The 26,800-nt window shown below is 45.0% G+C and overlaps 1 protein-coding gene and 1 long non-coding RNA gene across 2 annotated transcripts in view; one reads left to right on the forward strand and one right to left on the reverse strand.

Annotated features, from left to right (window-relative positions):
• Positions 1 to 26,800, reverse strand: part of LOC147112876 (peptidase M20 domain-containing protein 2-like) — a 214,112-nt gene that overhangs the window by 84,035 nt on the left and 103,277 nt on the right. The window lies entirely within an intron of this gene.
• On the forward strand, positions 3,255 to 20,944 carry LOC147112878 (uncharacterized). The gene is made up of 3 exons (XR_015079587.1): positions 3,255 to 4,306; positions 12,892 to 13,088; positions 20,679 to 20,944. It is a non-coding gene; the product is annotated as an uncharacterized LOC147112878 (long non-coding RNA).

A 26,800-nucleotide genomic window follows, 5' to 3' on the forward strand; every position in this document is an offset into this window, starting at 1 on the left:
TTGACAAGTATCTTCAATTTAGCAGGAGCATCCGCTTTACATTCATCCAGAAAATTCTCAAAAGTACGATACCAATGCTTCCATACCCTGCCAGCTGCTGGTGTATTCGGGTCCAAGTCCAGACGAATAGGTCTAAGGATTTTCTCCATGATGGGTGGTTCCCTGGATCCTTAACTTCTGAGTTTGTCTGAAGGTCTAGTATTTGTCAGTGTAAATATTAAGTTACTTAAATTGATGTAAGAAAAAGGAGACTTACCATCAAGTAACTTTAAAGTAAGCTTTAAGTAACTTATAAACACACTATATACACAAGAGAGGTCTTTACCATGCCTCTGGTAGAAGCCTCTTACAATACTGAACAGACCAGTATTTATACCAGTCCAACAGGAAGTGACATATGACAGGAAGTGAGGTATGTACACAGTTCATAGTTCATAGTTCACAGGAAGTGATGACATAACTTCCCGGATGTTATCATTTTTATCACACTGTATTTGCTGCTCATGATGCGGGCTCCTCTACATTGGGGAGACCAAACGCAGATTGGGTGACCGCTTTGTGGAACACCTCCATTCAGTCCTCAAGCATGACCCCGAGCTTCCGGTCGCCTGTCACTTTTATTCTCCCCTCCACTCCCACTCTGACTTCTCCATCCTCGGCCTCTTACATTGTTCCAATGAAGCTCAACGTAAGCTCGAGGAACAGCACCTCATCTTTCTATTAGGCACTTTACAGCCTTCTGGACTTAACATCGAGTTCAACAATTTTCAGACTTTAAATTGGCCCCTGTATTTCTTAATATATATTTTTCTCTTGTTTCCTCACATGGGAGCTGTTAATGTTGCTGCCATCATCATTCACACATCATCTAGAGCCATCTTTTGTTTCTTAACTTGTCCCATTACCTCTCCTTTTGCCTTGCACTATCATCCCTTTTGTCAGTCAATCTCTCCTGCCTTCCATCCTATCACGGACCTTCCCTTTGTTCTTTCCTCCCCTCCTCCCTGCCCCTGCTTAAAAATCTCTCCTCCCTAACCTTTTCCAGTTCTGACGAAGGGTTCGACCCGAAATGTTGGCCCCGATTTTCTGCCAGCCGTCGGGTGGCTTTTCAGGCGGCCGGGGGCCAAAAATCGCCAAATAAGCAGGTCGCGACCCCTCCCCCGCCTGATTCCCCGCCCCGTCCGACTTTCGGACCACTGTTTCTCTGCGACCCGCTTCAGTCCCGCCTGCTGCTGGCGGGACTGGCCGTCGGAACACTAATGAGCAATTATTACCTTGTTTAAGTCGATTTTCAGGGGCCGTTGCGATTTTGGGGCTTTCCCCACATCAAACACGCCTGCGGGGAACCCCGCTGATGAAACCTGGCGTGAAGCTTGCCGGCTTGCTTGCTGTCAGCTGCAGGTCAATCGGAGAAGCTGTGATTTAAAGGGACAGCACTTGTATGTTGAAGGACCTTGTTGTTGCAGGTTTGGGGCTACTTCTTTAAGGCTTAGGCACAGCTATGGAAGGTTGGAGCCTCACACACTTCTCCAATGCGATCTCCTGGGAAGCCCCTCTCGCCATCCTCACTCAACGCTTCCTCAGCGGAGGCATCTACGAGAAGCATGGGACGCCTTTTTCTCCTTCCCTTCTTGCCATTAGAGGATCTCCAGCAGCAGAGGCGGCAGCAGCAGGACCAGGAACAGCAGGATCAGCAACAGGAGCACCAGGCTGCTGCTCACTCACCTGAAGCTGCACAGGCCAGAAGGGGCCAGCGCTTGGAAGTGGCTTGAGAGCACCTTGCTGCGCTTTGGGGGGCCATGGGGACCCGTTTCTGCACTGGCAGTCCTACTCAGAAGGACTTCCATGAAGATCTGGTTTCTCTGTTCAACAGATGGCCAACGCTCCTCAAGAGATGTCATTCTCTTATGAGCACTCACCATGTTTTCCGTACCCTGGCGAGTTATCTCCTCCATGGAGGTTGCCAACCTTTCCATGGTGATGCGTTCATGCGCCAATTACTCCACAAAGGCTCTGCTCATAGTTGCTATGGACTCCTCCATTCGCTCCACACTCGCAGCGGCCCTGGAGACAAAACCTGCCAGAGATTCCTGCATCTATGCATGGAGATCCATCACCTCTTCTCTTGCGGATGGACCCAGAGGCAAAGGGTCGACATGCGGCGCAGCTGAGCTGAGCTGGCAGAGTCCTGCGCCCTCCGACGAGGACTCTCCACTGCTGTCCCTGACTCCAGAATCTGCTGAGGCTCACTTGTGAGCTGTGAAACACCAGGTGACAACACTACTCTATGTCCCGAAGGTCCCCCCGAGGTGTGAGTGTCTGCGCTGGTGCTGGGTGCGTTTACTTCTGCTGACGCTACGCCCTCAGAGGTTGGAGCTTCCTCTGAGGAGTCTGGCTGCACAGCCTCTTCCTCCTCCACAGTGAGGACGGGGGCTCTGGATGGTACTGTGGGGGAGTAAAGGAAGGAGTTAGAGATGTAATGCCAAGGTTCTTCTGGTGACTCCCAGCGAGTTGGCATCTGCTGACACCTGCATCCATGCAGCATTGGTCTCAGTGGGAGGCCTCTTCCTCCCTGACCTAGGGAAGAGGACCTCCCTGTGGGCCCTAACCCCATCAAATAATGCCTGCAGTGAAGCCTCGTCGAATTTGAAGGCAGCTTGGGGTCTGGCACTGGCCACAGCTGCTGCAGGCTCCTCTGCCATCCTGTATGGTTCGTTTGGAAGCCTTCAGAGGATGCAGTGCTTGCTATGGACCTTGAAAGCACCACGAATGATGACATCATACTGTGGGGCTTTCTGACTAGAAATGGACAATTAGCAAGGCTGCCCACATGCTGGGAATTAATTGGCCACTTGAGGGAAAATTGCGTGGAGCTGGCTGACACATTTTTTTGTGTGTCAGAACCCCACATTTGGGGGAATCCGACCATTTCCCACACAAGGCACAAAATCGGGCCCGTTGACTCTGTTTCTCTCTCCTTGATGCTGCCTGACCTGCTGAGTGTTTCCAGCACTTGCTGCTGTTATTTAGGAGAGGATCTCTGCTCTCTAAATATTCAAATTAAGGTCAGGTAGGTGTACAAGTTGCCCAGGGGTCCAATATACCTATCTGAACACTTGCAAAGTAGGCTTGACACCTAGGGTTGCTACAAATTCTGATCTGTCATAGCTACCTTCTTGGGTTCAGTGGCTTCGGTCACTCCCATAAGTGGTCATCTTACTGATGGGAGTTGACTCGCATTGCCTTGTATCTATTAGTATGGTAGTAATCCAGGGAAATAGGACCTCTCACCTCCAACTACCCTGCCCAGTAAAACAGCCTTTTCCCCTATCTCACAGCAGTTTCCAGGAGATTAATCTCCAATTCCTGGTGACTCGAGGGCAATCCTGGAGGGTTGGCAATTATATTGACACCACACTGGACTTATACAGCGTGTAGTGTCAAATCAAAGCAATGTGAGATGACCCAATCCAGGGAGTCCCACCTGTCTTTTCTGGGGGGTCAGATCAGGCTCTGATTCCTGGAGCTATGCTTCCAAGTTAGCACTGGTGCAAAGCTGAAATCACTTCGTACCAATGCTAAACTTGCAGTACTGATAACAATACATTTTACAGAAGCGGAAAATGCTAACTAAAGTTGACGCGATTCATTCCTAATAATCAGCAAATAATATTTTTGGTTTAGTGGTAATTGTTTGTGACTGTTCTAGAACCGCATTGCTAAAAAATATCCTCACTGCCTAACTTCCAGCTGGCTTTAAGTGGGCAGCAAAGCAATCTGACTATCACCCTCTACATGTTGAAGAATCCTGAAAATTCCAGCAGGCTGCCACTAACAGACAAATATACTTATTGGATCACTGATCAGATCATTTGTTACATGAAGGAGCCAGGTCTGGTTTGGGAACTTATGTATATTTGGCATTGCTGTATCAGTTAAAGGAGGTATCTGCCAATCTCACATGTGTGGAATTAGATTTTAGCTCACTGAAAATCCTCTCATATGACTCAGTGGGATTTACTGGTTTAGTTCAAATTGCTATGACCACAGACAAGATTAAATGTTTCGTGATTTTTTTTTCAACATTTGAGCCATCAGTCAGTGAGAACTGAAAGAGAATAGCAGGGTTTGAAAAGAATTAGGATTGTGTGTTTTTTTTCCTTCTTACCCTACCTTATTGTTTGGACTACTCACTCACTATGTGGTTTGGTGATCTCTTGCTCTTTTGCTGCTTTTTTTGGGCTGTAGAAAGCAAATCAGAAAGCCAGAGGAGAGAAGATCAATTGGAAGAATATCGTCAGAGCAGGTAAGAGAAACAACGGCAACCAAAGCTGATAGGAGAACCTGGATTAAGAATAATGGGAATGTGTTGCATTCTTTGTACTATCTCGGTGGTTTTGTCCCTAGCTATCTGAATGATAATGCTCTTTTGATTGATACTAGGTACTATTTTATACACGTAAATATTTAAACTCCTTAAAATTAACATGAATTATTTGTTTATGCATACGCTATAGATATATATTTTATAGGTATACATAATGCATAAACATATAGCTGCACGACGTCAAAGATTTTAGCAGACTGACGTACTAGATGCAATGAGTCTTGGCTCAGTGGTAGCATTTCCACCTCTGAGTCAGAGGGTTATGGGTTCCAGCCCCACTGCAGAGAGCCCTGGCAAGCAGATCTGAGTGTTCCAGTTTCTGAATACCAGGGTTGACATCTAGTGAGGTCTCACGCCTGACGGGTGCAGAGTGGTCCGCCTCCCCCATCGTGCACTCGGCTAACAGAAGACCAGTGATCCGGCCTCGGACATCCAACGGGGTACCCGTGTCCAATGGGAGTGGAGTAGTGAGCCTGCGCCATTGCATGAAGCTGATCTCCACAGTCAGGCAAATCGCCTGGTCAAATAGAGGTCTTTGTTATGGAAACACCCAGAGCATGACCTGCTGGATGTAAAACTAGCAGGGGAAACAGGATGCCTCGTGTGTCATTAGGCACAGCAGAGAATAAGAAGTTACTAGGTACAGAACATCTATTATGGGCAAACAGATCTCAAAGTTACCTAAATAAAAGGAGACACAAAGATTAAGAGAAAATAATAACAAAATAGATGGATGCAAAAGACAGGTAGATAATCATCGACTTAGTAATTGTTTAATTGTTGCATTACATTCTGGTTATCATGACACTAACATTGGGTATTGCTTTTTATGTTACCGTGCTAAAATTCTTGGTATGCTTATCTGGTTTATGTGTATTTCATCAAAATGAAATGTTGCTATAGGAACAAAAATGAAGCTAGGAGAGTGAGCAGAAATCCAGGTTAATGCCATCTCAAGTATAGTTTCTGCAAACAGAAATCTAGACTAAGGTCATCACCGATGGAGTCTGTGCAAAGCGAAACATTGGCTCGGAGAAACGAAGGAGTGAAAGACCATAGCAAGTTGTTTAGTTTATCACTTGTATCAAGAAAGAGACTATGGGGGTGAAATTGCGTCCAGTGATATTTGTATCAATCAGATTAGCATGTTCAATTAAATTCCTTCATTATTATTTTAACACAGGTGTGCTTTTTACTTTAAATGGGTTAATGAATGTGTTAAAATGGTTCACAGAGGAATTCAAAATAAATGTGCTAAAACATTTATTACAAATACTGCAGACAGCAATTTCATCCCAATGTTACCTATTTAATCTAAATATCAATGGTCACTAGCTAGATAAAGATGAGGAAGGCCATTCAGACTACATTAACTCATCCATCCAGAAACACCCTACAGTTCCCCAATACAACAGACAATTGTTTCTTAAAATAGCAATTCCAGCACTCTACCTCAAAGATCATTGCAAATGCTGATCACTTGTTGTGTGAAAATAAACTTCATGACACCTATTTTCTTCTTAAATGTTAGGCAGTGTGGGCAGTAGGAAATAAGGAAATAAAGTACCTGGGAGCTCGAGCAGACTTCCGGAGTATTTTTCAAAACCAAATTCACATTTTTCAAATTCATGTGGTGCCAAGCACAAGTGGTGTGAAACAGCTTCCTGGGAGCAGGAGGGAGGGAGGAGGTTTTCTGACCTCTTGCTGACACCAGATCTAGGACCTGATTCTGGAAATAAGTTGATGCTTTAGCTTCATTGCGCACCCAGAATCACTTCACATTGATGCAAAAGTGCAGCCTCAAACTTGATTGAGGGTGCTTGCCATCTAAATCTGAACACACAGATTTACACCGAGTGAAGGGTTGGAAATTAAAATGGTTTTCCTTTTATGCATGGATTATCCCCATGCAAGCATTATCCACAAGCATTGAATAATTATTGTATTTGGTACTTGTGATAATTCCATGTAGTGAGACAAGGAACTCGAAGAGGCGAGGTATTAGGATTAATACGAGTACTTTATTAAACAACTGCGAAACAAACAGGCAGGCCTGCATCCAGGCATTGCACCTTTGCTGACCTTAGCAGGAAGCTAACCCCTGACCTTAACAGGAAGCAAACCCCTGACCTTAGCAGCAGCATTGGCTACAGCACCACCTGGTGGATAACCTTAATCATAACATCCCAGATTACTATATCCCTCCCCCCTTAAGATTTCAGTATGAATTTCTTAACAAACAACCATTCCTAAGGGTCACATAAGAAGTCTCCATTCACCATGTTCCATACTTGATGAATCTAACAGTTCAGTATCAATCTCTCTGGTGGCTTGCGAGCCCTTTGTGAACGTCTGACAGTAAAGTCCTTCCTTGTTTGTGGTGAAGCCACCAGCTGCTCCTGAGCAGTGCTCAGAGTATCTGACTCTGCAACGATGGTTTCCTCGTGACGAATGGGTTCCTGTGGAATTGTCTCTGTCCCTGGTGGTGGCACCACAGATGCACTTGGATAACTGGGGGCAAACCTGTCCTCAGCCATTGCATCTGGAACCTTCATTTCAATTGCCCCTTGTCTGGTAAGTATCTGATCTACATGTCTGCGTACTACCCTACCATCACCCAACATGACCTTGTATGATACGGGACCGGTCATTGAGTCTATGAAGCCAGGAATCCACTTGGTCCATAACTGAAATTCCTGGTAAGGACCGCATCTCCTTCTCCAAAACTTCGGCTCTTTGTTCTTTTGTCATGGTTCTCTTTTTGTTTGTTTTGTCTGTTTTCCATTTTCCTTTTTAGGCCTGGGTGGACAAGGTCAAGAGTGGAGCGTAGTCTACAACCTAATAACATCTCAGCAGGAGAGAGTCCTGTGGTGGATTGAGGTGTTATTCTGTAGCTGAACAGAACCCGTGACACTTTGGCTGCTAAACTCCCTTCTGCACTTTTTTTCATCATCTCTTTTAATGTTTGTACGGCTCTCTGCGCAAGTCCATTTGAGGACGGATGATATGGAGCCAAGGTCACCTGCACTATGCCATTTTTTCTCAAGAACTCTTTTGTCTCTGTACTCACAAAACAAGTGGCATTGTCACTTACCACGATCTCCGGTAGCCCTTGATTACTGAAGCTCCGACGCAGGCAGTCTATAGTAGTAGTGGCGGAAGCAGAATTTACAGGATAAACATCCATCCATTTGGAATGTGCATCAATTATTATGAGGAACATCTTCCCCATGAATGGACCTGCATAATCTAAGTGCAATCTTCTCCATGGTTTATCCGGCCACTCCCAGGGGTGGAGAGGAGCCGCTGCTGGTGCCTTCCGGTGTTCCTGACAAGTGCTGCATGTCTTGACTAGATTTTCTATCTCCTCATCTAGCTTTGGCCTCCACAAGTAACTCCTAGCCAAGGCTTTCATATGCGAGACCCCAGGATGACACTGATGTAGTTGCTCTAAGATAGACTGTCGTGCTGGCTGTGGAATAATCACTTGTGCTCCCCACAACACGCAACCATCCTGCACACTCAGCTCTGTTTTCCTGACACTGTAGGGTGTGAAGTCAGCCCCTTCCGGATGCTGTGGCCATCCCCTCACCACATATTCTTGAACTCTAGACAGTACTGGATCTTTACCTGTCCATGTTTTTACTTGCTCTGCAGTCACAAGTGCCATGTCAGTGTCCTCCAACATCAACACTGTCCTCTGGAGCTGCACGGATAGGTGTGCCTGGCAGTGGAAGATGGCTCAAGGCATCTGCATTCCCATGGTACTTGCCCGCCTTGTAGACGATGACATACTCATATGCCCTCAACGTCACGACCCACCTCTGGATCCGGGGTGACACCATCTGTAGAACTGCTTTCATTTCATTGAAAAGAGAGAGAAGAGGTTTATGATCAGTGCATATGGTGAACTTCCTGCCATATATGTACTTGTGGAACCTCTGTAACCCAAACATTACTGCTAACCCCTCTTTGTCTAACTGGGAATAGTTTTTTTCCGCTGGTGTTAGAGTTCGGGACATAAACCCTATTGGTCTTTCAGTTCCATCTTCCATGCAGTGTGAAAGAACTGCCCCCACCCCGTAAGGTGAAGCATTACAAGAGAGAATGATGTCTTTCTCTGCATTGTAGTGAACCAGCACATCCGACGACAGCATCAGTTTCTTGGACTGTTCAAATGAAACCCCCTACTCCTCTCCCCACTGCCACTGTGTCTCCTTGCGCAGTAGTTTGTGAAGAGGTGCTAACACAGTTGACAAGTTTGGTAAAAACCTGTTATAATAGTTCAGCAGTCCCAGGTAAGCTTTTAACTCAGCCACATTTGTAGGAGCAGGGGCGTCCTGCAGTGCTTGTACCTTCTCCTTGAGTGGATGGAGCCCGGTGGTGTCCACTCTGTGTCCCAGGAACACTGCCTCATTCCCCAGGAAAGTGCACTTACTCCTCTTGAGCCGGAACCCTGCCCTCTCCAACCTCTGTAGTACCTCTCTCAGAGTGCTCAGATGCTCCTGGTCGGTTCTTCCCATCACCAGAATGTCATCCAGATAGATGGAAACATGTGGAATCCCTTGCAGCACACCTTCAATTGTCCTCTGGAAGATAGCTGGACTAGATGAGACACCAAACGGTAAGCGGTTATATGTAAACAAGCCTTTGTGTGTATTTATGGTGACATACTTCTTTGATTCGTCATCCAGTGTAATCTGCAAGTAGGCATGACTCATGTCCAACTTTGTGAATTTCTTTCCTCCAGCCAGGTTTGCAAAGAGATCCTCTGTTTTGGGAATAGGATACTGCTCTAGTTTGGACACCCGATTGACTGTCAATTTATAGTCTCCACAGAGTCTTACCGAATTGTCCAGTTTTAAAACAGGTACTATGGGAGCTGCCCATTCCGAACATTTCACTGGCTCCAGTATGTTCTCTCTCAATAGACGGTCAAGCTCAGCCTCTACCTTTGGCTTCATGGCATAAGGCACAGGTCGTTGTTTAAAAAACCTTGGCGGTGCCTCCTTGTCTACATAAATCTTAGCTGGGGGGCCATTAAATGTGCCAAGTTCCTCCTTGAACACATTCGCATGTTCACTCAACACTTCTTGCAAAGTCAACTGTTTGCCTGCATCTATTTGATGTACTGCTCCCCAGTCTAATTTAAGTTCTTTTATCCAGCCCCGACCTAACAGGTTTGGTCCGGTACCCGATACTATAACTACAGGTAGCTGTTCCACTGTGTCCCTGTGTTGCACAGTTACCTTAGCTGTACCTAATGTCGCTACTCATTCACCTGTATATGTTTTAAGATGCAGGGAGCAAGGCTTTAACTCTGGAACTTTTGCACGTTTCCACAATTTTGAGTACTCTGCCTTGTTCATTATGGTCACGCCGCACCCTGTATCCACTTCAAAGTTCACCATAGAGTCATTTACTGTCAGTTGCAATGTGATAGGAGCCGCTTTTGGAATGTTCTCTAACATGCTATACATTATGAACATGTCCTCTTCTTCCTCAGCTCCCCCACTGATGTGGTGTGCTCCATGTTTTTTCACTTCTCTCCCTTGGTTTTGCTGTCCTCCCCCTTTTCGTTTGGATTCCTCCACAGGTGATTTCGCCCTGCAAGCTCGTTTTATGTGTCCTTGTTTCCCACACTTGTAGCACTTTTCCTCCAGAAACCGGCATTCACTCGCCAGGTGATCGCCCTTGCATGTATAACATGCCTTCACATGCTCACGTTGTGGTTTCTGATGCATGTTCAACTTGTGCACAACAACCGGACCTGCAACTTGCTTAGCACTAGCCCTGTCTGAACCCTGTATTTCTTTTACATCTCGGTTCGCTGTCTCTATGGCTAGAGCAAGTTCCAATGCTTTTTCATAAGTAAGCCCAGTCTCGGATAATAAGCTCCGCTGCATTCGGTCGTCCATTATTCCGCAAACTAGCCTATCTCGCAGCATTTCCTTCAGGTTGTTCCCATAATTGCAATCTTGTGCCAATTTACGCAACACCGCTACATAGTCCATTACACTCTCTTCCTCTTTTCTGTTCCTTGAATTAAACTTGAACCGCTGTACAATCTCACTAGGCTTAGGGTTGAAATGTTCTTTTAGCAAGGCCACTAATTCAACAAATGATTTGTCTCCAGGCTTTTCAGGACTGAGCAGGTTCTTCATGAAACTGTAGGTTTGGCTTCCCACTGAACTAAGCAGAATGGCTTTCCTTTTTCCGGCATCATTTATTTCATTTGCTTCAAAAAAATAACCCAACACTTCACAGTATTCCTCCCAGGTTTGTGTTCGAATATCAAAAGCGGAAACCATTCCTACCATGGTAGCCATGCTCTCTTCCAACTGGTAGCTAACTGCAGCTCGTGATTTTGTTGTTTAAATGTCCTGGCAGACTTCTCTTCTTTATTCAGGGTCCTGTTTTACCTCATCGCTGAATGTGATAAATCCATGTAGTGAGACAAGGAACTCGAAGAGGCGAGGTATTAGGATTAATACGAGTACTTTATTAAATGACTGCGAAACAACCAGGCAGGCCTGCATCCAGGCATTGCACCTTTGCTGACCTTAGCAGGAAGCTAACCCCTGACCTTAACAGGAAGCAAACCCCTGACCTTAGCAGCAGCATTGGCTACAGCACCACATGGTGGATAACCTTAATCATAACATCCCAGATTACTATAGTACTGTATTCTGATCATGTCATAAATATGGTACAAGCTATGATTTAAAAAAAAGCTTATAGTCTTAATAATTTTAAAGGAGAAAGGAGTTGCAAGGTACATATCCTAGGTGTGTCCCTAGCATTTTCTGACAATAATTAGTTGTTAAACAGAATGCCGTTTTGAGCCCTGCTGGTACTCAGTGAAAAGGAAAGAGGACATGCCTAGGTGATGTCGGCTAAGGGGACTCCCTGTGTGGACCTTCTCTTAATACCAGCGTCAGCGTGATCAGTCTGTTTTCATAACCATTGTGCGCCTTCTGTTTTTTTCAGTTCACTAAAAATCTTATGGGATCTATAACAAAAGATGAATTGGTAGGAGTATATTAATTCAAAAAAAAATCTTTTCTATAAATCACAGTAGGCCAGCAGTAATTGCCATCCACAGGGGCTCTCCTGATTATCCATTGTAACTTCTGTTAAAGGTCTGTGGAAACATTAAAGAAACACGGTTTATCCATTAACTCTGAAATGTGTGCAAACATTCTGGCATACAAAATGCAGCTGGACAGATGTGGTTTGCAGATAAAAGGAAAAGAAAGACTTGCACTTACACAGCTCCTTTCACAACCCAAAGGGCTTCACAGCCAATGAAGTACTTCTGAGGTGCAGTCACGGTTGTAATGTAGGAAATGTGGCAGCCAATTTGCACACAGCAAGTTCCCACAAACAGCAATGAGATAAATAACCAGATAATCAGCTTTAGTTGTTGGCTGAGGAACACATATTGGTCAGGACATTGGGGATAACTCCCCCTGCTCTTTTCTTCAAAATAGCACCATGTGATCTTTTATGTGCACCCGAGAGGGCAAACTGGGCCTCGGTTTAACGTCTCATCTGAAAGACAGCATTTCTGACAGTGCAGCACTCCCTCACTACTGCATTCGAGTGTTAGCCTAGATTGTGCGCTCAAGTCCCTGGAGTGGAACTTGAACCCACAACCTTCAGATTCAGAGAGCGAGAGTGCTACCCAGTGGGCCATAGATGATGGTCAATTGTAATTGGATGCAAAGCATATCTAAGACTTGCTTTCCAAATCTTCTCCCTTATCAGGGAGATTTCAGTGGATCGACTGGGCACAGCAAATATTGGAAAATCAGGCAGATTAGAGCATATGTCCAATGTTCTCATTCGCTGTGCGCAGAGCCTCTATCATTGTAGATTTGTACAAATTGTCCACCCTTTTCAATGTATTGTGACATACTTTTGGGACAATGTAAAAATGCTATTGTCATAATATGCTTCATGAGGTATGGTTTTTCAGAGATTACCACTGTAACAATGTTTCAGTGTTTAATCCCTTAATTATCAATCTTTCCCTCCATCATTACCTTGTCTATCTTTCTCCCTGCTTTATGGTCATTGTTCCTTTTAACTATCCTTCTTTGTTCCTTTTAAGATCCTCTTTATATCTCAAAATCAAGACTCATTACACCACCTCCTAGATTAATTCATTCTTTCCCAGGATCTGAGAACTGTGCACCTCCTTGCCACCCTCAGTTTTCCATTCCTTCTGTAACCTGCAGAGTTTAAAAACCCAAGTTTTCTATCACTTTATCAATACTGCTTAAGTTACCTTTTTTTCTAACATTTTCAGTCTTGATAATGTCCTTATTGTTGGTCTTGGTCCTCCTGTTAGGTTTCTCAGTTTAAAAAAAACCTGGCAAATAACAGGTTACATTTACATCAGTATAATTAGCTATCATACATTTTGTGAGAGTTTTTGTCTAAATTCCTGATTATAAATGGTGTAATTTGTAAAACATGTCCTCTCCTTATAATTCCAGGTATAACGACAGTTCTAACGATGTCCACCATCATCACGGGTGTGAATGCTTCCATGCCACGGGTGTCATATATTAAAACTGTGGACATTTACCTGTGGGTTAGTTTTGTGTTTGTCTTTCTCTCAGTGCTGGAGTATGCAGTTGTGAATTACCTGTCTACGGTACAAGAGAGGAAAGAAAGAAAACTCCGGGAAAAGGTGAGAACAATAATACTATGTCCTTTGAATACTATTTTTGTTTTGTAGTGTGGAATCATCATATCAAGAAACGGCTGAGCGCACTGGATACAGCAAAGGCAATGGGCCCCGACAACATTCAGCTGTGAAGCTGAAGACTTGTGCTCCAGAACTAGCCGCGCCTTTATCCAAGCTGTTCCAGTACAGTTATAACACTGGCAGCTATCCGGCAATGTGGAAAACTGCCCAGGTATGTCCTGTCCACAAAAAGCAGGACACATCCAATCCGGCCAATTCCCACCCCATCAGTCTACTCTCAATCATCAGCAAAGTGATGGAAGGTGTTTTCGACAATGCTATCAAGTAGCTCTTACTCATCAATAACCTGCTCACTGATGCCCAGTTTGGGTTGCGCCAAGACTACTCTGCTCCCGACTTCATTACAGCCTTGGTCCAAACATGGACAAAGGAGCTGAATTCCAGAGGTGAGGTGAGAGTGACTGCCCTTGACATCAAGGCAGCATTTGACCGAGTGTGGCAGCAAGGAACCCTAGTAAAACTGAAGTCAATGGGAATCGGGGGGGAAAACTCTCCACTGGCTGAAGTCATACCTAGCACAAAGGAAGATGGTTGTGGTGGTTGGAGATCAATCATCACAGCCCCAGGATATCACTGCAGGAGGTCCTCAGGGCAGTGTCCTAGGCCCAACCATCTTCAGCTGCTTCATCAATGACCTTCCCTCCATCATAAGGTCAGAAGTGGGGATGTTCGCTGATGACTGCTCAGTGTTCAGCACCATTCACAACTCCTCAGATAATGAAGCAGTCTGCGCCCGCATGCAGCAAGACCTGGATGGCATTCAGACTTGGGCTGATAAGTGGCAGGTAAAATTCATGCCACACAAGTGCCAGGTAATGACTATCTCCAACAAGTGAGTGTCTAACCACCTTGAAATTCAATGGCATTACCATCGCCGAATCCCCCACCATTAATATCCTGGGGGGTCACCATTGACCAAAAACTTAACTGGACCAGCCACAGAAATACTGTGGCAACAAGAGCAGGTCAGAGGCTAGGTATTCTGCAGCAAGTGTCTCACCTCCTGACTCCCCAAAGCCTTTCCACCATCTACAAGGCACAAGTAAGGAGTGTGATGGAATACTGTCCACTTGCCTGGATGAGTGCAGCTCCAACAACACTCAAGAAGCTTGACACGATCCAAGACAAAGCAGCCTGCTTGATTGGCACCCCATCCACCACCTTAAACATTCACTCCCGGCATACTGTGGTTGCAGTGTGTACCATCAACAAGATGCACTGCAGCAACTCGCCAAGGCTTCTTCGGCAGCACCTCACAAACCCGTGACCTCTACCACCTAGAAGGACAAGGGCAGCAGGCACATGGGAACACCACCACCTCCAAGTTCCCCTCCAAGTCACACACCATCCTGACTTGGAAATACATCGCCGTTCCTTCATCATCGTTGGGTCAAAATCCAGGAACTCTCTATCAGCATTGTGGGAGTACCCTCACCACACGGACTGCAGTGGCTCAAGAGGAGGCTCACCACCACCTTCTCAAGGGCAACTAGGGATGGGCAATAAATGCTGACCTTGCCAGCGACGCCCACATCCCATGAACGAATATTTTAAAAAATCACCTGAAGACCATCCCTAGTATCTCTAATCGTTTGCACGAACACTTCTTTAAGGGCTTACTTTGAAGCAGGGTAAAAAGAAAAAGAAAAACTTGCATTTTTATAGAACCTTATCACCTCTCTTGGAAAGTCATGAAAATGCTTCATGTGAATTGTCACTTTTGTTAGATAGGCATACATGGCAACTGTTTGTGCACTGCGGGATCCTATAAATGTGCTCAAGTCCCTGGATCAACAGCCTTTGATTCTGAGGCAAGAGTGCTACCAATTGAACTAAGTGGGGAGAAGTCTAACTACTTACCCTAGTTTCGATATTATGGAGCAAAGTTTAAATATTACCTTGTTATATAACTTTAAAATAGTTTTGTAAGTGTAAAGTCTGTGGGTTGTGCAGTTAATAAATACACAGACTTCAGAAGTAACAAACAAACAGGTCTTTACTATTCGAAGGTCCGGGCGAATCTGCCCCAGCAATCCTGCTACAACACTTATATACTGGTGTGGTCACTATCGGTATTACAGTATACAGAAGCCAAACAAATAGTGCCACACCTAAAGTAGTTCCCTTAAAGGTGAACGGTTACTTTCAATAGTTCCCTTAAAGATAGATGGGTACATACACTACAATCCTCCCTTTTTAGCTTATTACTTACAGAGTCCCCGTTAAACATACATATCTTCAAATTCCTATAAAACAAATTACAGATATAATCTCGGTGGAGTCAATGTCATATAAAACAATTTACAAATATAATCTCGGTGGAAACAGTTCACAGGTTCAGTCTCTGCGGAAACAGTTCATAGATTCAGTCTCTGATCTTGACTCGTTCCGAACAACATTTCTTTGGTGTAGCCGGTTCACCTGGCTAGCGTGACTCCTCCATAGCCTTTTTCTTGATGTAACAGCTTGAACTTTCGTCCTGTTGAACCAGCAGTGCGGACTTTTACAACCAACTGGCTGTCTTGACATTTTCCAGTTTTTCAACTAATTTAGCTCCTTTCGTAATGTCCCGCCTGGAATGGTAGAAGTGCTAATATTTTAGACAGTTATTATCTTCTGCTTCTTCTTTTTCTTTTCTGCCTTTTTGAAACTCTCGGAGCTCCTTTCTCGGCTGCCAGCTGTAGCGCCACCAACTCTCTATGTTCCTTAGACCTTAAGTGCTTCATCCGGATTTCAGCACTTTGAGAGTTTTCATCACAAGCTGGGCAGACCACATCCTCGTAATATTCAGTGTCACTCAACAGGTCATGGTAATATTCAGGTTCGTCCTGAGTTAGGCCAGCGAGAAAGACTTCTTCTTCCTCCTCACCCGTCTGGACGTTAGCTGACGGTGGTTCCTTCCCTAAACATCTTTCTTGAAAAGCCTTCTTCATGCATTCATATTCATCCCGCTCTTCCTGGGTTATCTGCCATTCCTTCACGACGGACCTCATTTGTGAGTTCAATACCTTCCTTTCCATCGGTAATTGCGTTATCAGGCTATTTAACCCTTCTACTGAAGTAACGGTTTCCACATTCTTCTGTTCACCTTGACGTGATTCAATGTACTTTTGGCATCCTTGTAAAATTTGTGTTGCCACCTCAGCTATCTCCGTGACTTTTGAGAGCTCCGAACTCGTTCCCCCTGAAGATTGAAGCTCGTGTTCAGATTGTTCCCCTTGCCGAGTCTTGTCCTTCAGCATATGAAGGAGTTGGCCGACCGTCAACTCTTCCCTGGGAACACGGTGGATCAGAGTCTTCTCCATTTCATCCACCTCTTTCTCCAATACTTCCACCTTACGTTCCTCTTGAACTTTGGCTTTCAGCGCTCGGCAAAGTTGCGCCCTGATGCTCTCTAGTTCATGTTCAGGGACCATTCTTACAGTGTCCTGTTCTTCCACTGAAAGGATTCCCAGTTGAATCTGTTCTTCAAGTTGTTGAACCTCGGTCATTGCCGCCTCATATTTGTCTTGGGTGTCCTTCAATGTTTTTATAAGTTCTTGGACATCCTGTCTTTCATGCTCTGCCATGATTTTCACCTCTAATTGCTCATCTATGGATGGAGCTTCTATCGATGAGTCTGTCTTGGCCTTGAGCTCATCAAGAATTTCCTGCAGCCTTTGGACTTCTTGCTCATGTTCAACCTTTAGTTGTTCATATGCTTCTACTGAAACTAGCTTTTCGGAGGCTGCCGAGTTAACCCCCTCCAGAATTGTAGCCTGGGCCTGTTCATGCTGTTCTTTCAACTTCTCACACTCTGCTTGTAAGGAGTCGTAGAGAAGAACTGGAATAAAATCCTGGCTCCCTGAAGATTCCTCTTCCTTTGGTTCATTCTGTAAATATTCTAGTTCCTGAACAGCATCAGGGGAATGTGATTGGTATTTGACCACGATGGCTCTATGGTCACTCTCTGCTTGAGCTAGCTGTCTCTGTAGTCTTTCCAGGTTCCCCCATTCGGTGTCCCAGAACTTTTCCATATTTTTCATCTCCTGTACGAGACGGTCACTCAACTGTTCTAATTGTTGTCGTACTTTGACATAAGTTTGCGTCCGAGCTCGGTGTTCTTCTGTCATGGATGAATCCTTTGCTTGAACAGGCTCAGAATTCTCTGTCAACCTGGAGTTCTGCTCTGCAGCTTTATTCTTCTTGGTACCATAAGTCCTTCTGCATGTCTTCGTTTTCTTTCCCATCGTCGGCAAGTCCCTTTTAGCCTTGTCTTCCATTTTCGACTTGGTCTTATCATCATCCATTTCAGAATCTGAGCTAATAGCTTGCACCGAGTCCTCCCTCATTATGGCTTTTAGGTAATGCCATTCCATGTCTATTTTCTTAATCCACTCCCGTCCTAGAAGTGGTGGTCCTCCCTCAGATAATACGTACAAGTTCATTCTTGGGTGTTCTTTACCCCTATCTCTCACCTTGACTCTTATTTTCCCCACGGGGTATACGTTATGCCCCGTGTATGTCTGTAATACGAACTTGGTATTTCTTAAAGGTATGTGAGAGAATAGCCGGTGGTAGTCCCTTCGGTTGATGACTGATAGAGCTGATCCAGTGTCCAGCTCCATTCTTACTTGGACTCCAGCTATTTTTAGTATGACCCAGATGGCCTGTAGATCCATTTCTTTACCCACATTGTGGATTCTCAGACTACCCAGCTCCTGGTTGTTTGGGTCTGAGTCTGAATTCTGTTCGTCTGAACTCTTCTCAGCCACCTTGTGTACCTTGTTGTACTTTTCTGGTGGTGGCTTCCTTTGATTATTGGTCTTTTTCCCGGACCGGCATACCTTCACGATGTGACCCAGTTTGCCACACTTCCTACACTCTTGGTTCTTAAACCAGCATTGATTCTGGTCATGCGTTGTCTTCCCACAACGGTAGCATTTTGTTGTGCTTGAAGTAATTTGGTCCACCCCGAGTACCGCCGCCTTTAGTTGCATTTCCGCCGTTCCTTTCACTGCGGCTTCGTGCGATGCAGCTATAAGGACAGCCCTGTCCAGTGTGAGGTCGTTCTCTTCCAGTAGTCGCTTCTGCGTCCCTTCTTTGGACAATCCACATACGAACTTGTCCCGCAGCGCTTCTGTCAGATTCCCTCCGAACTGGCAGTATTTCGCTAGCCTACGCAGTTCGACCAAGTATTCCGCATTGCTTTCGTCTTTCTTCTGCGTTCTTGCGTAGAATTTGAATCATTCAGCCAGCATCAGCGGTGTGGGGTTCAAGTGGTCCTTCAGCACAGCCACAATCTCTTCGAAGGTCTGATCCGCTGGTTTATTTGGTGCTATTAGATGCTTCAAGAGCCCGTATGTTTTTGCCCCCATCGAGTTTAGCAATGTTATCGCCTTGTCGTCTTCCTCTATTTTGTTGGCTTCGCAATAGATCTCTATGCGTTCCACGTACGTGGCCCAGTCTTCTATTTCAGAATTAAAGTCGTTAATATTCCCTCGCTTAGGCATCTTTCTTCCCTTGGGAGCAGCACCAGTATTTCTTTAAGTATTCTTATTTATTTGTTTGTTTCTAAGATGGCGGTTTTCCCGCGAAATCGGCGGTTTCCCGCTCTTTCCTTCTCTCCCCGCCCACTTCAATGGCGGTATGTCAATCAAGATGGCGGTTTTCCCGCGTTTCTTCCCGGTGGAAGGGGTACGCTTCCCCCACAGCGGACAGGTTCAGCCGCTGGCTGGCTACCGCACAGCTCCCCTTACTCGGCTATGTCTTTTCCTCCCGCCCGCACGGCTCTACCGGCACTGGGTACACCCCGTTAACGGAGGACAGTTCAGTCGCTGGACTGGCTCTCGCGCAGTCTCTCTCTCCGTACCCGGCTCTGTCGCTCTCTCACCCGCACGTTCGGTGCTACCGGCCCTGGGTACCCCGTTGGTGGAGAACAGCTCAGCCGCTGGACTGGCTCTCGCGCAGTCTCTCACCCCGTTTTCGGCTGTGTCTCTCACCCACTCCCGCACGTTCGGTTTTGCCGGCTCTGAGTACCCCGTTGGTGGAGAACAGCTCAGCCGCTGGACTGGCTTCTCGCAGTCTCTCTCTCCGCACCCGGCTCTCACCCGCACGGTTCCCGTTCGCCTCCCCAGCCCTCTCGCAGACCGGTGTTTCCCTCCCCGGCTGCGGCTGGGTTTCTCTTCCCGCGCCTACTCGCAGGCTCAGCGCTTCGTGGCTGCGGTCGCTGCCCGGATTTTTCCCGCCGATCGCGGTCCGGCTGTCACCCGACGCCGTTGGACCCGACTTTTGGCCGGCACAGCTCCCCCTCGACCGAGGTCGAGTGCTCTGCCCTTATCCTCCGGATACTTCTACACCTTCCCCTACTCACAGTCTCTTCGGCCGCCTTGTTTCTTGCTGGTCGGCTCACTCCGCACCGTGGCAGAAGGGTAGTCAGTGCCTGTTGCTGATACAGCTTTTGTTGTTAGTCTTCCTGCTTTCTGTTGTTGCAGCCTCGTGTTTTCTTTTGGTAGCACGACGAGGGCGGTTGTCTCTCTTCGACGCTCTTCGTTGCTTTTGGTAATCTTGCCGCAGGGTACGATCGGACTCGTCGCCACTGTAAAGTCTGTGGGTTGTGCAGTTAATAAATACACAGACTTCAGAAGTAACAAACAAACAGGTCTTTACTATTCGAAGGTCCGGGCGAATCTGCCCCAGCAATCCTGCTACAACACTTATATACTGGTGTGGTCACTATCGGTATTACAGTATACAGAAGCCAAACAAATAGTGCCACACCTAAAGTAGTTCCCTTAAAGGTGAACGGTTACATTCAATAGTTCCCTTAAAGATAGACGGGTACATACACTACAGTAAGTTTTTACTTTTTTATTGAAATCCTTACAGAAGTTAATACTTTCCAAGATATATTTTATTCAAATGTTATGATTACTGAAGATATTTTACTGTGTTTTTTGCCTCCCAATTTTAAATTACATTAGAACATTGAATGAATAAGACCATTTTGATCTATCTGGCTGGTTTCAGTATTCAAAAAAATATGCCTCAATTGATTTTCTTGCCAATGCCTTTGTCATTCCACCTCATCCCACGTCGCAGGAATGTCATGCACTATTCTCCGGCTAAGACAATAGGTCGATGACTTGTGCCCAGGCTTCTGTTAATGTTCCGAGTTGACTGCAGTTTCCACCCAAGTTCAGGGACTCATTATATATGGAACTGTGTAGCCGAACTCTGCACCTCTGGACTCTGTAGTGCACTACAGCAAGCCACTGCACTACAGGATCACCTGTTATTTTATGGTACAAGTGTTTATAAATCATTGACACTGTTTAATCCTGATGTATGGTTATTTTGTTTCATAGAATCTTACAGCGCAGGAGGCCATTCGGCCCATCGTGCCTGTGCCAGCTCTTTGAAAGAGCTATCCAATTAGTCCCACTCCCTTGCTCTTTCTCCATAGTCCTGCAAATTTTTCCCCTTCAAGTATTCTTCTATTTTGATCACTAATATAAGACTCTCCTCTTACAGCTACCTTGCACATGTGGAATACCTCAGGCAAGACCATTAATGGTAGAGCGTACTTACAGTGATGGGGAAGTCAGCAACCTGGCTGAATTTGCTGGACCTGATTATATGCCACAAAATGGAGAAAAACAGGACAGTGAGCTGGTACATCCACCAATTGGTGATGAGACAACTGAAAACAAGGAAAACAACTTCAGTGGGCACATTTGGATTGACACTCATGTTATCAATAAATACTCCAGACTGATATTTCCAGCTGCTTACACACTTTCTAACGTGATATATTGGTCTACTTACTCATAGAAAGCTGCATGCAGAAGGTTCTAAAGCCTTATCTTCCCCCCTCAGAAAGAACTCATTGGGAGGGGGCAATGGTTTCACTGGGGATGCTTTCTAACTTCCAATTATGATGGGATCAAGCCAATAGCAACGATTAGTCACACTCTAGTCTTTGAAATATGGGAAGCAGAGCTGGCTGATGTGTGAGGTGATGGCTAAGTGGTTTAAAGTCTCCTATTCAGAGTGAACCACTCAATTATGTAATACATTGATTGGTAGATTGGTAGAATGATTTTAGATTTATTTCAGGTAAATTAATTTATTCTGCTTTTTCCATAGACACTTAGGAATTTTCAGTATGCTAAGTTTTTTTTAATAAGCTTTTTCCTGATATAGATAGGACATCTTGCATTTGTTATTTTGATCTTTTAATTCTTCAATTCCACATTTTTTATTAAAAACATTTTTTTTAATGCATGAATTCTTTGGAGGAGCCAGTGAAATAGATACTACACACCACTAAATAAGAACATAAGAACATAAGAACATAAGAAATAGGAGCAGGAGTAGGCCAATCGGCCCCTCGAGCCTGCTCCGCCATTCAACAAGATCATGGCTGATCTGATCCTAACCGCCAATCCACTATCACAGAACCATCTCCTGAATCTAACAGAATTAGACACACGAAATAGGAGCAGTATCAGGCTACACGGCCCCTGGGCCCGCTCCGCTACCCACAGGGCCATGACCGATCCGAACCTAGACTCATGTCCAAATTCCTGCCCGCTCCCCGTAACCCTTTACTTCTAGGAAACTGTCTATTTCTGTTTTAAATTTATGTAATGATGTAGCTTCTACAGCTTTTTGGGGCAGCATATTCCATGGACCTACCACCCTCTGAGTGAAGTAGTTCCTCCTCATCTCAGTTTTGAAAGAGCAGCTCCTTATTCGAAGACTATGCCCCCTAGTTCTAGTTTCACCCATCATCGGGAACATCCTCCCCGCATCCACCCGATCCAACCCCTTCACAATCTTATATGTTTCAATAAGATCGCCTCTCATTCTTCTGAACTCCAATGAGTAGAGTCCCAATCTACTCAACCTCTCCTCATATGTCCATCCCCTCATCCCCGGGATTAACCGAGTGAACCTTCTTTGTACTGACTCGAGAGCAAGTATGTCCTTTCTTAAGTATGGACACCAAAACTGTACGCAGTGTTCCAGGTGCGGTCTCACCAATACCTTGTACAACTGAAGCAATACCTCCCTATTTTTATATTCTATCCCCCTAGCAATGAAAGCCAACATTCCATTGGCCTTCTTAATCACTTGTTGCACCTGCATACTAACCTTTTGAGTTTCGTGCACCACGACCCCCAGATCCCTTTGTACTTCAGTACTTTCAAGTTTCTTGCCATTAAGATAATAACTTGCTCTACGATTTTTCCTGCCAAAGTGCATAACCTCACACTTTCCAGTATTGTATTCCATCTGCCAAATCTCTGCCCACTTACTTAGCCTGTCTATGTCCCCTTGCAGGTTTTTTATGTCCTCCTCACTCACTACTTTCCCTCCCATCTTAGTATCATCTGCAAACTTTGATATGTTACACTCGGTCCCCTCCTCCAAATCGTTAATATAGATTGTAAAGAGTTGGGGACCCAGCACTGACCCTTGCGGAACACCACTAGTTACTGATTGCCAGTCTGAGAATGAACCATTTATCCCAACTCTCTGCCTTCTGTTGGATAGCCAATCCTCTATCCATGCCAGAATATTATCCCCAATCCCATGATTTTTTATCTTAAGCAATAATCTTTTGTGTGGCACCTTGTCAAATGCCTTTTGGAAGTCTAAATACACTATGTCCACTGGTTCCCCTTTATCCACCCTATATGTTACTTCCTCAAAGAACTCCAGCAAATTTGTCAAACATGACTTCCCCTTCATAAAACCATGCTGACTTTGTCCTATTAAATTATGATTATCCAAATGTCCTGTTACTGTCTCCTTAATAATGGACTCCAAAATTTTACCTACCACAGATGTTAGGCTAACCGGTCTGTAGTTTCCAGCCTTCTGTCTACTGCCCTTTTTAAATAAGGGTGTTACATTAGCAGTTTTCCAGTCTGCCGGGGCCTTTGCTGAGTCCAGGGAGTTTTGGAAAATTATTACCAATGCATCCACAATCCCTACCGCCACTTCCCTCAAGACCCTAGGATGTAAGCCATCAGGTCCAGGTGATTTATCCGCCTTGAGTCCCATTATTTTACCGAGTACCACTTCCTTAGTGATTTTGATCGTGCTTAGCTCCTCCCCCCCTTTAGCCCCCTGTTTGTCCAGTGTTGGGATATTCTTAGTGTCTTCTACTGTAAAGACTGATATAAAATATTCATTCAGTGTTTTTGCCATCTCCATATTTCCCACCATTTATTTCCCGGTCTCATCCTCTAAGGGACCAACATTTACTTTAGCCACCCTTTTTCTTTTTATATAACTATAAAAACTCTTACTATCTGTTTTTATATTTTTTGCTAATTTACTTTCATAATCTATCTTCCCTTTCTGAATCAATCTTTTTGTTATTTTTTGCTGTCTTTTAAAGTTTTCCCAATCCTTTATCCTCCCACTAGATTTGGCTACCTTATATGCCCTTGTTTTTATTCGAATACTATCCTTAATTTCTTTACTTAGCCACGGATGGCTGTCTTTTCTTTTACACCCTTTTCTTCTCAGTGGAATATATATTTTTTGGAAGTTGTAAAATAACTCCTTAAATGTACACCACTGATCATGTATCGTTTTATCCTTTAATCTATTTTCCCAATTCACTCTACTCAATTCCACTCTCATACCTTCATAGTCTCCTTTATTCAAGCTTAGCAGGCTTGTTTGAGATCCAACCTTCTCACCCTCTAATTGAATATGGAATTCAACCATGTTATGGTCACTCATTCCAAGGGGATCCTTTACTAGGACATTTTTAATTAATCCTGTCTCGTTACACAGGACCAGATCTAAGGTTGCTTGCCCCCTGGTCGGTTCAGTTACATACTGCTCAAGAAACCCATCCCTAATACACTCAATGAACTCATCCTCAAGGCAGCCCTGCCCAATTTGATTTGTCCAATTAATGTGATAGTTAAAATCCCCCATAATTATAGATGTTACCTTATTACAAGCCTCAACTATTTCCTGATTGATACTCCGTCCAACAGAGTTGCCACTGTTCGGAGGCCTATAGACTACGCCCACTAGTGTTTTTTCCTCTTATTATTCCTTACCTCCACCCAAACTGTTTCATTATCCTGATCTTTTAACCCAATATCATTTCTCTGTATTACAGTGATTCCTTCCTTTATTAACATAGCCACACCACCTCCCCTTCCTGCCTGCCTGTCCTTCCTGATCGTTAAATAACCTGGTATGTTTAATTCCCAGGCATTGTCACCCTGCAGCCATGTTTCTGTAATGGCCACAAGATCATACCCATATGTAGTTATTTGTGCCATTAACTCGTCTATTTTGTTACGAATGCTACGTAACAAATAGTTATTGTTGGCCAACCATAGATTTTGCTCAACAATCTGCTGGTAGGTATTCAACACAGCTGAGAGAGTAAACCCTGGAGGGCAAGGTTTCCATAATTAAGATTAACTGTGACTAATTATCTACCATATATCCATGGAATTAGGTAATTATTAACAGCACATCAATCTAAAATGCACATCTTTCAGTTTAACATTGCCAAAGGATTACAGATTAATTTTTGTTATTTAACTGTTGAAATAAGCACCAGTATTAAATAAACTGCTATATGTTTTAGTGAAGTCTCAGGTGACCAACATGCATTCTGATTCTTCCTAATCTAATAAAGCTTCAAGTGCCAATTTTATGAGGCTCTGCCACTGATCATCGCGAGTGACAAGAGATCATAAAATCATGAGCCCGAAGTGCAGCATACTGCATTTTACAGCAAAGAAACGTGGGTACTTTCCAGAGACTGAATTACCAGTGAGTATAAATCTCATAGTAAGTTGAAAATTATGTAAGTGGGTTCCTTTCTGGCCAGCTGCAATCCCATCACTGAGCTCACCCGTATCTTATACAAAAAGAAAATATTGCAGATGCTGGAAATCTGAAATAAAAACAGAAAATGCTGGAGACACTCAGCAGGTCAGGCAGCATCTGTGAAGAGAGAAACAAAGTTAACGTTTCAGATTGATGAGCTTTCATCAGAACTGGAAAAAAACAAGAAATTGAACAGATTTTGAAGCAAGTTTAGGGGCTGGGAAATGGGGGAGGGGATGAAAGAACAAAAGGGAAGGTCTGTGATAGGATGTAAGGCAGGAGAAGAAAAGAGGCATTAAGAGATATTCAAGGCAAAAGGAGTAGTAATGGGACAGGTAAAGAAACAAAGGATGGCTCTAGATTAGGTGTGCAATGCGCTGGCAGAATGAAAGACAGCTGCCATGTGGGAGAGAAAAAAAAAGGAAAAGGCACAAACCAAAAGCGTGGATAAAAAATATATAAAAATATAATAGGGGCCGAGGTTATGATCTGAAATTGTTGAACTCGATACTGAGTCCGGAAGGCTGTAAAGTGCCTAATTGGAAGATGAGGTGCTGTTCCTCGAGCTTACACTGAGCTTCCATGGAACAATGCAAGAGGCTGAGGACAGTGAGGTCTGAGTGGGATTGGAGCGGTGAATTAAAGTGACAGGCAACTGGAAGCTCGGGGTTCCCCTTACGGACTGAACGGAGGTGTTCCGCAAAGCGGTCATCCAATCTGCGTTTGGTCTCCCCAATGTAGAGGAGACCATATCATGAGCAGCGAATACAGTATACTAGATTACAAAAAGTACAAGTAAATCGCTGTTTCATCTGGAAGGGGTGTTTGGGGCCCTGGACAGTGGGAAGTGGGGAGGTATAAGAGCATGTGTTGCATCTCCTGCGCTTGCACGGGAAGGTGCCGGGCGAAGGGGAAGGGGTACTGGTGGTGATAGAGGAGTGGACTAGGGTGTCGCGGAGGGAGTGGTCCCTATGGAACGCTGAAAGGGGAGGTGGGGGAAGATGCGTTTGGTGGTGGGATCACGCTGGAGGTGGTGGAAATGACGGAGGATGATCCCTTGAATGTGGAGGCTGGTGGGGTGAAAGGTGAGGACAAGGGGAACTGTATCGTGGTTCCGGGAAGGAGGGGCAGGGGTGAGGGCAGAAGTGCGGGAAATAGAACAGACACGGTCGAGGGCCGTGTCAACCACTGTAGAGGGGAATCCTCGGTTGAGGAAAAAGGAAGATATATCGGAAGCACTGGTATGGAAGGTGGCACCGTCAGAGCAGATGCGGCGGAGATGGAGAAACTGGGAGAATGGAATAGAGTCCTTACAGGAGGCGGGGTGGGAGGAAGTGTAGTCCAGGTAGCTGTGGGAGTCAGTGGGCTTGTAATGAATGTTTGTTAATAACCTATCCCCAGAGATGGAGATGGAGAAGTCGAGGAAGGGAAGGGAAAAGTCAGAGATGGACCATGTGAAGGAGAGGGAAGGGTGGAAATTGGAAGCAAAGTGAATGAAATTATCTAGTTCAGGGCAAGAGCAGGAAACGGTACCGATACAGTCATCAACGTATGAAAAAGAGGTGAGGGAGGGGACCCGAGTAGGACTGGAACAGAGTGTTCCACATATCCCACGAAAAGGCAGGCATAGCTAGGACCCATGCGGGTACCCATAACAACACCTTTGATTTGGAGGAAGTGAGTGGAGTCAGAGGAGAAGTTCAATGTGAGAACAAGTTCAGCCAGGCAGAGGAGGGTGGTGATGGATGGGGACTGGTTGGGCCTCTGTTCAAGGA

Source organism: Somniosus microcephalus, chromosome 9, assembly GCF_052327205.1.
Source record: "Somniosus microcephalus isolate GS21.2 chromosome 9, FLI_Smic_1.0, whole genome shotgun sequence".
In the NCBI taxonomy this organism is placed as follows: domain Eukaryota; kingdom Metazoa; phylum Chordata; class Chondrichthyes; order Squaliformes; family Somniosidae; genus Somniosus; species Somniosus microcephalus.